At 39.5% G+C, this 15,659-nt stretch overlaps 1 protein-coding gene across 2 annotated transcripts in view; it reads right to left on the minus strand.

Annotated features, from left to right (window-relative positions):
* Fyb1 (FYN binding protein 1) overlaps nt 1-14,732 on the minus strand; it is a 111,264-nt gene extending 96,532 nt beyond the window's left edge. For both annotated transcript variants that reach the window (XM_076856203.2, XM_076856201.2), the window contains exon 1: nt 14,655-14,732. The gene's annotated coding sequence lies outside the window, so the exon portion shown is untranslated. The remainder of the gene's footprint in view (nt 1-14,654) is intronic.
* Between the last annotated feature and the right edge of the window lie 927 nt (nt 14,733-15,659).

Raw genomic sequence — 15,659 nt, forward strand, 5'->3', positions numbered from 1 at the left:
GTTGAGACTGAAACTGCAGGAGGATGCCATGGAAAGAGAATGGGAACTTCATTTGATCTTAGTTTATTCGTGGGATCTCAGTTGCATCATCTATAAAATGGGGGATAATATCACATAGCTGCCAGAATTGTCATGTACTTTAGAGATGGAATTTATAAACTGCCTCTCTGACCCCCAGTATGGGCTCAAAAAATGGAACTGTCATTATTAGAACTGCAAAGTAACACATTTAAGGAATTATAGGCAGGCAAACTCAGGACTGTCTAGAGCTCCTAAGCCCAGAAATTATCTCATTCATTTCTTTTCCCCACAATACCTAGGGCTTGGCCCACTCAGGATTCTAATTGATGTTTGGGGAATGGAGATTGGCATCAGATGAATACTTGTGATTGGGCAAGAAATCACTGCAGCAGTTTGTTTCCTTACCAGATGGCAGTGCATGTATGTTTGAGGGGTGGAAGTGAAGGACTTAGGTGAAGAAGACTTATAAGAGTAGCAACTTCCAGTTTGAATTTTGTACCTTCAATTTATTACCCCATATCTGAGTTGCTAAGATCTTTTTGTCTTCTAACTTACCTCCCTTTACAACTTTTCTAGACCCATGCTTTCCTCAGCTCCTCAAGCAATCCCCAAAGCTCAATGGAAGGAAGATAGCACAACTAGGGAGGATTTGGGTGTTGGGGAAATAAAGAATGGGTGTTTCCTTGAACTTCCAGAGATGTCACAACTGCAGAGGACTTTGAACCTTAGCACAAGAAGCATAAAGAAATATCACATATAGGGGCTGGGGTGCAACTAAGTGGTAGAGTGTGTGTTTTGCATTCAGAAGGTCCTAGATTCAATCCTCTGCATACACACACACACACACACACACACACACACACACAGAATACCAAATTTTAAAAAAAAATTGCTTCCCACCTGGAAAGAAGTCTGTCTCTGAGGAAGATTTCTTTGATTACATAACTTTATTCTCTATTTTAAAATTTATATTCCAAATCTGTCATTTATACCAGATTCATTATACATTTGTAAAAAGTGGCTGCAGCAGGCTCCTTAAGAGCATCAACTCAGGAACCAGCTGGCCTGTGTTGGCATCTCGCTGGCTGCTTAACCTTGAACAAGGAACATAAATTAGTTTGCTTACCACCATAATGAGAATGAAAATGCTATTCATAGGACTTAGAAAAATTACAGTTTCATATGCGTTAAGTACTTTGAACAGCATTGGCACATGGGAGGGTTTTTCTACTTTTATAAAACAAATGAAGCCTTAATTATCCCTCTCTTGCTACATTGGTGAAGAAGTAGGATCCTCCTTTCTTGTGGCAACTTCACATCTTGGATTTCTTGGGGAAAACCCAAGAAATACCCTAACCCATTGCCAATTTCCATGTCCTATTTTTAATTTAGAAAATATGGAAGTCACAGATTTGGAACTGGAACTTAAGTCTCTTGGCTGCCAACCCTGAGCCGGGACACTGTGCAGTGTCCCTGTTAAAAGTACAGCTGTGCAAGTATCAACTTGGGTTCAAACCTTGACCTTGCCATTGAGAAGCCATGTGATCTAGCAAGTTACTCCCCCTCTCTGAGGCTGTTTCCTTCCTCTCTTAAATGAGGACGATTACCCTGTTTCTCTCAGGATTTTATTTTGATCATTTTCTTAAGGATTAAACGAGCTAATGCCTATAAATTTCTTAGGTCAAGAATTACATGCAATATATGTCAAAAGATTCAACAGCAGGAAGATAGCATAACGAGGGAGGATTTGGGTGTTGGGGACTTAACTATGCTCTTAAACTAGCCTGCTGCAGCCTCTTGTTACAAACGTAGAATGAATCTAGTATAAGTGATAGATTTAGAATATAAATTTTAAAATAGAGAGTAAAGCTATGTAATCAAGGAAAGTTTCTTTCGAGGGCATACTTCTTTCCAGGTAGGAAGCACATTTTTTTTTTAACTTGGTACTGTGTGTGTGTGTGTGTGTGTGTGTGTGTGTGTGTGTATGCAGAGGATTGAACCTAGGACCTTCTGAATGCAAAACACTCTACTGCTAAGTTGCACCTCAGCCCCTATATTTGATATTTCTTTATGCTTATTGTGCTAAGGTCCGAAGTCCTCTGCAACTGTTTCTAATTCACTAGTTACATGACATAATTTTCACCCAATTGATCAGATTCTGAATTTACTAACATTAATGTTATGTACTACTTTTAAACCAATGTAACTGGAAAAAATATACTCCTGAATAGCATATTAAGAGTAATGATATTTGAGTTTAGTTTACCCATACTCTAGAACTGGACTTTGAAAGATGAAGAAACAATGAGCAACAAGTTCCTACACGGGACCCCTTGAAGCAACAGTAAAGACCACCCAAGCTTACTAAGATTTCTAGCAAATCAACAGCTCGAACTCTATTTAATTACAAATATTGACTTCTTAGTTTCAGAGGTTGTTTGATCATTATCTCTGCTAATAAGTTTATTAGACAAGATTTTCAATAACCATATTTACCCTTAACAAGAATAACAAGAATAGCCAAATTTATGTTTTTACCTTAGATAATGATGGAAAGGCAAAAATGACAAAAAAGTGACATTCTCCCATTCCAATTTTATTGCAGATTGAATATTCATTCATTTCCTAGGAGTCTTTTTATTTAAAGAAAAAGAAAAAAAAAGGTACATCATCTCCAACCCCCAAAGCTGGCTATCAGTAATGGGGTGATTTATGCCCAGACATCCCACGATTGTACAAGTTTACACCTACTGTTCTGGAGTGATAGTAATGGTCTCCTTTTCTCTCAAAATTGACCAGCTTTAAACAGTAAACTATATGGTGATCTTCCTCAGTTCTTCTCTCTAAAGACAACCACTGTCAAAATTTCTTATACATGTTGATAAATGATGATGATGCAGATATGTTTATATATTTAAATACGTACTTCCTTACACACATACACCTTTCCTGCTCCTGCGTTGTACACAGATGGCAACCCCTGCTCTGCATTTTCCTTTCTTCCAGGGTTAGTATTCAGTTGACATACACTAGTATAGCTAGATGTAGGATCAGCAACCATTCCGATTGTTTGGTATCTGTGAAATTCAAGCTGTTAAATATTTTCGATATTAACTCCACTTTTTCCCTTGCCAACTTGCCCATACTGGTGTATATTATTTGTAGGACCTTTTAAACTCTTAATGATTTAAATATTTGGCTTCTACTTATTCATAGGAAGAGATAGTTTGTAATTCAGAGGACTCAGTATTGACAATATTTTAGATTAAAAAAAAAACATTTCATCTCAAATACCTTGTAATTTTTCCAAAGTCACTTGAAACAATTCATCATTGCTTCTTCTTGTTGAATCTCTCTATGATGCTTAGCCCAAACTACTCACATATATTTCTCTATATTTATATAAAATTAATAAAACTAATTATAAGATATAATTGTAGAAAATTTGTTCAGAAAATCAATTTTCTTTAGCTCACATGAATTTTCCTTTTTAACAGAATTATGTATTCTTACTGGTATAAACTTATACATTTGCTACAGCCCCAGGAAGAAGGCTATTAGAAAAACAATGTTTTCCTTGTATCTTTTGCATTTCCAGTTCACAGTCCATAATTCCAGAAAAATCTTGTTGCCTTTAGCACTCTACATGGAGGCAGTCAACCAAGTTAAGCAAAGGTTGAGACTGCATGGAAGACAGAGTCCAAGAAATGGAACACATCCAAAAAACATTTCTTTTTGTAGCCAGTTCATAGGTTTAGTTTCATATAGAAACCCAAAAACATGTCATCACTCTTATTAGGAATGAGTTTCTTAAATTTTTTTTTTTAATGTATTTGGCTTTTAAAGGACTTGTATATTAAGCTAATAAAATGTTTCTCAAGTGGGGGACAATTTTTTCCCCAGGATATGCTTGCCAATGTCTGGAGGCATTTTTGATTGAAATGCCTGAGTGTCGGGGGTGGGGATTGCCATTGGCATCTCACCAGTAGAGGCCAGGGATGCTGCTTGGTTTTCCCTTTCACAGGAAAGGTGCACAGGACTGTCCGCCACAAGATATCACAGTCCAAAATGTTGACAGTGCCAAGGCTGAGAAACCCTGAGAGAGTTCTGTTGCTTTTGAATTCTTGAAAATACCTTACCAGAAAGAATGTTTTTAATTTTTTATGATATACTACCTCTAACCCCTACAGATAATTGTATAGAAACTAAACAGTATCAAAAGGTTGCAACTAGAGATGGTTTTAAGGTTACTTGACTTTCCAAGTCTCATCTTTACTAGGCGTTTTAGAGCACAAGAGATGTGAAAGACTCACAAACTGTGGGTAATTAATGAATCTAAAATAATTTGGAAGCCAGATTTTTACCTCCTTAGATGGGTTTGTGCCACTTTTGCAATCAAAGGAAGAAGAAAATGAATGGCTCCTATGGATGTGGTTACTCTTCCTAGGTTAGAGCCCATAGAAGAAGATAATAAAGTGCCTTCACTTGATTGCACATAATGATTTTATCATGAGAGAGGCTATTCATGAATAATAACAGTTAACCCAAATTAGTTCTTCAGAAAAATCACTGATAAATTTTTACCATGTGTGGGTTTTCTTTGTTATTATCATGTTGAAATAATCATGTTGAAATAATGTTTTTACCCAGGACTTATTTGGTCTGAGTTGCTGGTTATTCTTATTGAACATAATTCACTCCTGACACTGTCACTGTTACCCACATCAGGGTCCTAGGCACGGGGGCATCACAGGGCAATATGAGGTTGTGAGGGGGCTCATGAATTTTTTTAAAAAAAAGTTCTAGGAAGCCAGTCCTAGTCCTATCCAAGCCTTCAGGGACTATAGCCAGAGTGGAGGGAAGAGAGAAGGAAGCAGGTTAAGGTGGCATTGCTCCAGTTTCCATGGGGGTGATGATTATGTTGCTTAGTCCTAGGACTCATTTGCCAAGGCCTGGCCTGTAGGCATAAAAAAAGACTGAGAAGATACAACATTTTTCCTTAAGCTGGAGAAACTTCTGTCTTTGAAGCAGGAAGCAAGCTGGTGAAAATATATAATAGACCCAAGAAGCTCAATCTTTCATACAACAATCGTATTCAGCCTTACTCTTTCATAAGCCTAGATGAAAGAAAATAAGTTTCGTTCCCTGCCAGTACGTCCTACACCTCTTCTCAACACACACTCATGGGTGCATGTGCAAAAACACACACAGTGAGAATTTGTCTCTTCTCCTTAAAGGGACTTGATGTATTATATCTGGCAAATTTAAAAAGGGAATTTTTAAAATCTTAAGATAAATGTTAAAATTTATTATTGTCAGAAATTATACAACAAAATGATTCTCATTGCTTCCACGTGTAAAGTTAGGGTTAATGGAAGCTAACTGAAAATGTAGTACCAGAGACAAAACCCTTCACAGATATGATAATGGGCAAGCTCTAATTAAAGATAGTAAAAAAAAAAAAAAAAAGTGAACTTTTTTCATTCCTATTAACACTGTCTAAATATTTATGTTACTAAATTATATTTGACATACTTCAAGTGGACACTTTCCCTAGGGAGATGTACAATCAGGAATCTGGTTTTATTTTCCCCTCTTCAACAACCACACTGTCCCACAACCACTCCCTTAAGGCCTGGCACATTGCTCCCCATCAAAAGCATTAAACCTACTGGCTGATGGACTAGGATGGATCACATAGCTTGTAGTTGAGAATGATTCCTCAGCTTCTGTGTTGACTCCTTACTCATGACCCCACTCTTACCAATCTCTGATAGGACCTCCGTTTACTTGTGAATGGGCTCTGATTGGGTCCAGTAGGCTGAGCCTCTGAAACTGGAGGCAGCACCAGGCCTCTTTCAACAGGATGTGGGAACTTGTCTCTCACCACAAATTGAGTTCTTGGGGCAGGAGCAGGCTGCTGCAGATGCCGGGCATGGGTAGGAGGAGCTGGTGGCGGAAGCAGCAGTGACAGCCCTGATTGTGACAGCTCTCTGAGACTTTTGAAGGTCAAGATGCAACTCAGCAACGGCAATAGCCAGCAATGTTCTGTCCCAATGGCTTGCAATGCGAGGTGTAATATGGTCAGAAGAACATACCCGGTGTGTATGGGGTCTCTTTGGGTGCTATGTGAGCTTGGCCCTTTCTCATTAGGCCAACAACCTAGGTGCCTTCACAAAATCCCTGTGTACATATCCCTGGACTTTATAGCAATGATGGATGCTATCCCAGGCACCTGCTGTGCTGGCCAATTTCCTTGTTCAGTTGTGTTCTCTCTTCTGGAGTGAATTGAAGTAGAGGAAACAAGAAAATGTAGCAAGTTGTAAAGCTTCGATGGCTACAGGCCACCTCTCAAATAGTGTTGCCTTTTATTCTCAAAGTATATGGATTTTTGTGTATAGTCTGTCTTTAGAGAGCAGGAGTTTGAAAATCCTTCTACAAATTAAAAACTCCAGACCTTCTCTTCCTTGCTATCCTACTAAATAGTTCCTGTGCAAATACAATTTTGGCATGACTTTGGCTTGACCTTCAATGGCTTAAACATAAACAGATGAGGAAATTAAATGATTTTTTTGTATTTTTCTAAAGTCGGTCATTCTATTAGTTTTTAATTTATTTTTTGATGTAAATTGAATGGTGTTAGGATGTGGAGAATATAGTGTAGGATTAACTAGTTTGGGGTGACAGAAAGTTCTAAAACTATTTATGTTAGTTATTCCATCTTAAGTGTTTTTTTTTTTTTTTTTTTTTTAACAGCAAATTTAGCTTATATTTGCTTAGGATTTCTTAAGTTCCTTTGCTTGCATTAGCTGAATATACCAAATTAGAAGATGGTCTCTGAAGAATAACATTTGAATAATGAATTTGTGGATGATGAAAAAGTACTTTCACAGATATCTGTTAGTGGCTAATTTGGTTCTTACTTTAATGTTTAATGTACACTCTATAAAACAGTATAAATTCTTAATTTTTCCTGAATTTCTATCTTAATTCAGAGGTCTTAATTTTAGCTACCATTTCTTGTAGTTGTTCTATTTTCATATAAAAATAGCATAAACCAGCAAAAGAAACTTTATTTTGCCAAAAATATGTGTTTGCTGTGGGTAGGATGGGGGACACCTATAATCTCAGCTACACAGGAGGCTGAGGCAGGAGAATAGTGAATTTGAGGCCAGACTGGGCAATTTAGCTAGATCCTGTTTAAATAAATAAGTTCAAAATAAAATTTTTTGATGACTGAGAAAGATACTTTCTGATAACAGAAAAATAAAATAGAAATATTATACTCCTTTTCTCTCATCAGCATCCATATCTCACACACACACACATACACACACACACATACACGTTCCTGGGCCCTGGTTGCTTTTCTTCACCGACAAAGGTCAGAAACTGAAAGTTCATGGTTTACATGGACTGGGTGGGGGTGGAGGGATGAGGCCATCTGTGGGGTTTTCTAGAGACTTCCTTCTCAGCGTGTGAAAAGATCTTTGTGAAGAGAACTGCTTAGAAGAGGAAGGCTTCCACAAGAAAACCAAGACAGGTGGCAGCTGATCGTCAGTGAAGGATCCAGAGCTGGATTTGAGAAAAGCAGCCTTGAAAATCATCAAGCCTTTCTTTCATTCCCTCTCTGAAAAGTATTCTAATGTGTTGTTCCTCGAAATAGATAGGGACGACTGTCAGAGTGTTGCTAAGGAGCGTGAAGTCAAATGCATGCCCACCTTCCAGTTTTTAAAAAAGGGTCAAAAGGTAGGTGAGTTTTCTGGAGCTAATAAGGAAAAGCTTGAAGACGCCATTAATGAATTTGTCTAATTGTGTTTTCTGAAAAACTTAACCAGCCGTTACCTGTTTAAAACTTGTAATTTTTCTTAATTTATGAAAAGTAGGAAGTTTAAATTATACTATATAAGTATAAAAGTAGGAAGTATAAAGAGTAGGTATGCATCCTACTCTTAGCACCAAGCCACCCTCTGTTGCAAGTATGGGAGGTGTATATCCAATTGCCATCTGATTAGAAATGACAACAAAATATTAATTATAGCCTTTTTAACAAACAAAATAAAAACTAGACGTGAAATGGAGAATATGGAAGATTTCACAAACAGAAATGGATGCAATTTTGAATCTCAGTCTTTAGAAGATATCAGTGCAGGCCTCCTTCCTCTTCTTTCTGACCACACCCCACCCCACCCTGCCCCACCAACTCATTCCCTTCTTGAACTCTGAAGAAAATGCATGCACGATTTAGTAATCAGGATTAAGAGATGCAACCACTTCACACCTCTTGCACAGTAGCAAGACTCTGAACAACTTTCCTTACCTCTGTCCCCAGGGGGCTCTTCACTTTGCACCTTTTCTCATTATAATTGGGATGTTCTTCATCACAAGCTTTTCATGGCGTGCATCCTACTCTTAGCATCAAGCCACCTTCTGTTGCAAGAATCCCTCATCTTTACAGGATGCTTCATGACTTCAGTAGCTCCGGACTCTCACTGATCCACCCATTCATCTTCTGAGTGATCTGGACACTCCGTGCTTATAGGCTAAATTTAATATGTCTTACTTTGCCACCATCTAGTCTACACTCTGTGCTTTAGTAAAATCACTTATTCTGGGGATACAGATCATCTTAATATTTTTTCTTCCCCAATTCTACATATACTCCTTATTTTCACTCATTACACAATCAGCAAAAAGATTCTAGAGTTTGGTATTTTACACGTATTAATAATTCCATCATTAGAACTAATCATCACATTTCACAGTGCAAACACCATATTGGTCTGGTCCTCTCAATGCCTGGTTTATTCTTATCATGGAATGGCATAATGAGATATGTAAGGGCTAGCAAGTGGCAGAGATGAGAACCAGCTCGGGGTCCTGGTTCTAAATTTTGTGCCTACTTTAATGTGACATAGAAATGAATTTCATTACCCTTTTGTGTAGTTATGATTTGAGTTTAAACTCTCACCTGATATGCAGAATATTTTAGTTTCTTATTCTGGTTCAAAAGGTTTTCCACTCAGCCCTAGTAATTAACCTGTCCAAAAAACCTTGTGGCTGTGATCATGGCAAATCTGAGATGAGCAATGAGACATAGAAGATTTAGGGCTCAAGACCAAAACATCCTGACTGACTTGCAATTTCATGGGCAAACTAGAAGAGGAAAACAACTGAGACAAACTATTCTGCTTGCTCTTTTAAGTGATGGGTCTCTGTGTGCATTCCACATAGGGATGGGATGTTCAGGGAGATGACTATAATTAGGTCTCTTTTAGCACAAACTGACTCCAAATAGCCGCCCACTAGAGTCAGTAAAATGAGTTATCCCACTGTGGGTTCAGGGGTCTGGGATATATCTTGCTTTATCCATTGTCTGCATGGGATGGTGTTTATTGTCCATTTGACGTCAGCTTCAAACTTATTACTTAAAGATGTTGAAGAAGGGTGTAAAACAGATACGACAGGAGAGAGAGATTTAAGATTTTCCATGGCAAAAACAAAACAAAAACAAAACAAAAAAAACCCCAACAGATTGATGGCAATACATTTCTACATAACTCCTGTCAGGATAATGTGAAAAATTGTTAAAACATGGTTGATTCAAAGAATAGAAATAAAAAACAAATCACAACAAACTTCTTCCTGTTATTTGATATTTAATGACTAAATGATTTTTTTTTGAAGGGATGAAACTATTGCAATAAGTCATATTAATTTTAAATAGATTTTTCATTCAATTAAAAACTTAAACTGCATCCATTAAGATGACAATTATCAAAAAAAATAGAAAATAACAGATGTTGGTGAGAAATCGGAGAAATTGAATCGTTGTGCACTGCTGAGAAGAATATACAATGGTGCAGTTGCTGTGGAAAAAGGTACGGAGATTTCTCAAGAAATTAAACAGAATTACCATGTGTTCCAGAAATTCCACTTATGGCTGTATATCCAAAAGAAATGAAAACAGGGAATCAAGAAGTATTTGAGCAGGATTTTTCATAATAGCCAAAAGGTAGAAACAACTCAAGCGGTTGTTGATGGATGAATGAATTAACAAAGTGTGGATATTCGAATATTGGAATATTATAGAGGCTTAAAAAGGAAGGTCTTTTTGGCATATACTATAACATGAACTTTGAGCACATTATACTAAGTAAAATAAGCCAGTTTAAAAGGACATATATTGTGTGAATTCCACTTATATGTTACCTCCAGTGGCCAAATTCCTAAAGACAGGAAGTATCATGGTGGCTGCCAGGGGAAGGAGGGAACAGGGAGTTAGTGTTTAAAGGGTACAGAGTTTCATTTCAGGTAAGATGAATAAATTCCCAAGATGGATAATGTGATGGTTGCTCAACAATGTGAATGCCCTTAACATCACAGAATTGTACACTTAAAAATGGCTAAAATGGCAAATCTTATTTTATGTATATTCATCACAATACAAAAATTTAGTAAAGATATTAAAAACCAGTGTTTGGAGGAGTATTAAACAGACCACTTAATTAATTTGGCAATGGATCAATCTCAGATACCTAACTTGAATAAAAATAATTTTTTAAAAAATTTGAGATGCATAAGTACAACTGTAAAGTATGTTTATATGTGTATGTGCACGTGTGCATGCATGAGAATGCACTGGGAATTAAACCCAGGGCCTTACTCATGCGAGATATGTGCTCTACCTCTGAGCTACATCTTCAGTCCTAAAGCTATATTTTTAATTAATAAGGTAAATAAAGAATTTGGGTTTCTTCTTTGAGATGAAGACAGTGAAAGCATTCTACAAGACAAGAAGCACAGTGTTTAGTAGCATCAACCTGGGAGATCTCTTCTCCAGGCTGGATGCACCATGTGCTCTAATCTATACTCCTCTGCTCCTCTGAGGGTTTCTTTCTGAGGCTTCACCAGCATCCTGTGGTATATTCAGATGCAAAAGTGATTAAAAGCCACTAGGATTCTGGATCCCTCCTGCTCTCTCCTGATCACCTTTACTGATGGGCTTCTGCCAAAATTGTGGAAATTCCATGGCAAGAACTGGGGCCCCTCTGGTGTGCCCTGAGCTCGCATGAGTGGATAGGATTGAGGTACAGCTGTTAGTTGCTTGTCTTTATAAATTTGGCCCCTGTCTTCCACATCCACTGTGGTAGTTTGCATGGTAGCCTCCCCCCCCCCCCCAAAGATAAACCATGTCGCAGAAACTGTGAAAGTGATCTTATTTAGATAAGGGATCTTTACAGATAAAATTAAGGAACATGCCATGATGTCATCCTCATAGCACTAAATCCAGAAGGCACTACATTCAATGACAAGTGTCCCTCCAAAGTTCAGAAGAGAGGATATTTGAAGAAAGAAATGAAGATTGGAGTGATAAAGCCAGAAGCCAAGGAACACCTGGGACTACTGGAAGCTGGATGAAATGAGAAGTGGATTCTCCTGTGGAGCCTTTAGGGGCCTTCAGACTGAGCCCTACAGACAGCTTAACTTGAGACTCAGAAGAGAATGCACTTTTGTCGTTGGAAGTCACTCAGTTTGTGGTACTTTGTGACAGTAGTCACAGGAAACTAACACACCCTTCATGGAATCCCCAAATGCCTTTGTGCTGGAGTTCTATGAATGTCCAGATGCCTACACTGATGAAGTTTAGGAAGAAGGGCAGAAGGTTCATTTCATGATTACCTTTGCTGGGCCACCATTTGCTGCCCCTCTTCGTGGTGACATCCCAGCTGGGGTTATCAGAAAGATAAAGCAAGGGATTAGTCATAGGCAGCAGGTGAGCTCTAGTGGCTTTTAACCTATCCTTGGAAGGAAGATCAGGTGAGGTTCTACCAACACCTGAGACCTAAGCCTCAATGACATGATTAACAAGGCATATCCTGAATAGACCTAAACAGTTTTCCTACCTGTGAACAGAGGCTAGTTTGCATAGGTGAAAAATAGGACAAGTCCCGAACTCTTCAAATTTATCAGCAAAATTCCAGTCCAGCTTCTGATGGAGGAATATTCTTTGGTTTCCAGGACTTCCCATTGGATTTGCATCCCTGCCCAGCTATGTACTCCATCTATTCCTAGCAGTCAATGCAGAGGCTATTCCAACCTCCACTTTCCATCAGCTGGTTGTTATATAATAGATGCCTGGGACAGGCTTAGCCCTGGGCTGTGGTAAAAAGAAGGGGGATAAAAATGGGCCACACAGACAGGCCCTTTTTAACTGGAAACCTTACATTAGAGTCACAGTGTTTGAGAAAGAAAAAAACCTTCATCATCAGTGAATTTAAGCCCTTCATTTTACAGGAAAGAAACAGGGTAAGTGATCTGTCCAAAGCCACATGCTAGGACAAGGTCAGGGTTTTCTACTTGCTCATCCAGTGGGCTCCCCACTTCCTGTGCTGGCAGACTGGTGACATACCTATCAGCTACACAAAGACCTGATCTCAAACATAGTCACGTCAAGATCCAAGGACACTGTGGACTGTCTTCCGGGCCAGGTCCTATCACCTGTGCCATCCCCTCTTAACAAATCAGCAAACAAATTACTGTTACCTGTTTTACAGATAAAGAAACCAAGATGTCAAGCAGTGTGTCCATTCACTCACGCCCCCAGCTGGAGCCTGTTGGAGCCTCAGTTCACTCTACCTTCCCTCAGAGGCAGCCCTGCCACATCTCACATGCACACTTTCTCACCCCTGCCTCCCTCTGGTTGTCAGGTGATACAAATGGCGGAAAATAGGATGTTCAAATCTGGTAAAATTTCTGAGCATCATCTGTGCTTAGTCTTCAGGCCACTAGATGTCAGTGTGACTGCTCTGCAAGCCGGCCGTCAATTTCAAGACTGGCATTTTCCAGATAGTCCAGGGTCAGGTCAGCATGTCGCAGTGGGAGCTGGGGGAGTTGGAGCCCAGTGGTCATGAAATAAATGGATGGAAATGACAAATAGCCAGCATGGGCTTGAACCTTTGAGTTGATTTCCCAAGGGAAGTAGAATCCTTCCCAGCCTTTCCTTCCTGACATAGCAGAACAGCTTCTCCAGGGAGACCTTGGAAAACGCCACAATTCCCATGGCTATAAACAGTGCCCTTTAATGACATATTTTTGAAGATGTGGTTTTATTGGAGGGGGGGAACATGTCCTGGACTGGGGTTGTGGCTCAGTGGTAGACAGCTTGCCTAGCATGCATGTGGCACTGGGTTTGATCCCCAGCACCAAATGAAAAAAAAAAAAAAAAAAAAAGAAAGAAAGAAAGAAAGAAAGAAAAAAAACTAAATTAAGCTATTAAAAAAATCCCACTTCATTTAAAAAGGAAAAAATACCCTGTCCTTCTCCTCTATCATATGTCATTAGTTTCTTGGGGTGTCAGACTATTTGGAATTTGTGTCTCACCTTGTTGTATGCACATGTTTTGATATTGATAAAACCTCCCCTGGCAGTCTCTGAGCATAAACACCACCAAGCCTTTGTCTTTGGGGCGATATACTCATCTATTTTTCTATAGAAAAATAGTCTGTATCTAATGACAAAAATATTTCAAATAGCAAATATGACTAATCAGTGCTACATAGTGATACATATTAAGTGTCCAAAAGTTTATCCTCACAACAACTATGAGGTCAGTACTATTCTTATACCCATTTTTAGAATGAGTAAACTCAGACACAGAGATGTTATAAACCTCTCTCAGAGTCACACAGCACATAGGAGGCAGAGTCAGAGGCCCGTTCTTTTTTAGTTACTTCCCTATTAATCTTGTTTAAAAAAAAAAAAAAAAAAGAAAGAAAAGAAAAGACCTCATGAATCAGCCGCAATACATACAAGAGAACCAAAATCTCCAAACAAAATGTGGAGTTATTGGTGGCTCTGAAAGGCTTCTGTGGCTGACTTGTAGTTGTTCGTCAGCATTGATCTGGTTTGCCAGGCTCAGCTCTAAGAAGGCAGTGTTCAAGGCAGTGAAGCTTCTTTTCCTGGTTTGTATAGAAAACTCACATGAATCTCCACCCCCTGCCAGATCTTAAGGTTTGGGGACAACTGAAAGTATTTTTTTCTCATCAAAAGGATGAGCACACATTTGTTAGGAGCCAGGGTGAATTAAATCATGTGTGCTCAGCTCTGCAGGATAAGGCCACATCTCTGGTTTTGTTACAAGATATCATTTAACACCAGGGCACCGCAGGTTGCAGTGCAAGAGAAGCCCTCTCCAGTTACCAAGGAGCAAGTGACAGGCAGGCTCCTGGCCCCGGGGCTATGTGCCTGTCACCCTTCTGGCTACAAGGAGGCTGAGTCTTAGTTTCTGGTGACCATCTCTTCTGCTATTTTGCAACAGAATATGCCTTTCTTTTTAGTTATTCAGTCAGAAGAACCTGTGCTGCCAAATTTTGAAGGTGCTCTCAGGAGCACTTGAACACTGAGCCACATCCTTAGCCCTATTTTGTATGTTATTTAGATACAGGGTTTCACTGAGTTGCTTAGCACCTCACTTTTGCTCAGGCTGGCTTTGAACTTGCAATCCTCCTGCCTCAGCCTCCAGAGCCGCTGGGATTACAGGCATGTGCCACCGCACCCGGCTGGTGGTATCTTTTCTTGCAGTATAACTTAGCACATTTCTTTGAAAGAAGAAACCTAGGCACAGCTGTTACCTGATTCCTGCAGAAGAAGGTGGTAGGGTGGCCTCATGTAATGGGTCTTCGTGAGGCAAAGGCCTGGGTTCCCCTCACTTTTGCCTGCTGCATTTGCTCTCCATGCAGAATCCAAGAGCATTGGCAATTTTGAAGACTGGCAGGGGTTTTCCCAGAGGGATGGTTGAGTGAACCACCCCACCCCTCCCTGCCAGGCTGACAGACCAGAGAAATGTTCTATTATGGCCTCAGGATATTGAGCAAGGAGGAGAAAGAGGAAACTGAAAAGTGTCTATTCAGCCTGCATGCTCCTGCTGACATTCCCAACAAGCATGTGATATTTAAATGGGCAAAAAGTAAGGCTCTCCTGCCTGCAACCATGGTATTCAAGGGGAGCAACCTGTAAGGCCCTGGGTCCCATAACTGCCCTGCACACCCAGGGCTGTCATTTGCAGTGGTGGTCAAGGAGAGGGGCTCTGCTCTAGGAAGGTCCACTCCAATAAGTGGAACACTAACTATGTCTGCGGGCTGCAGGGGACATGGGCTTTTGACTCTATCACCTGAGAGAGGGGATGGGGCATGTCCTGGAGAGCCCAGGGACTCACTTCTTACTGCTGCCTTTCTGACTTTTCTCCTAACTCTACAGAAAATGGAGTGTTCAGAGATTCCCACTGGGACTAAATGGAATTTTAAGATATTGTGGTTGTTAAATTAACTTCCTCTGCCTTTCTTCTTCCCACCCATCCATCCACCTATCCATCCATTCATAAACATGAAACACCTACTGTGTGGCCCAAGAACTTTACTCAGACTAGAAAGTTTAGTAAAGGCAGGGTCTTCCTCGTGGTGGTTTATGATCGTGTAGAAGTTAGGTCAGAGAAAAAGTCCATTATCCTCCCACCATGATTTTCCCTGCATGCATAATAGAGGTCATGAACTATAGCACACCTTCCAAATCTGTCCTATTATTAAGAAAAAGATGGCTTTTTATATTTTCAAAGGACTATAAATAAATAAGAGGAAGGA

This window comes from Callospermophilus lateralis, chromosome 5 (genome assembly GCF_048772815.1).
Source record: "Callospermophilus lateralis isolate mCalLat2 chromosome 5, mCalLat2.hap1, whole genome shotgun sequence".
In the NCBI taxonomy this organism is placed as follows: domain Eukaryota; kingdom Metazoa; phylum Chordata; class Mammalia; order Rodentia; family Sciuridae; genus Callospermophilus; species Callospermophilus lateralis.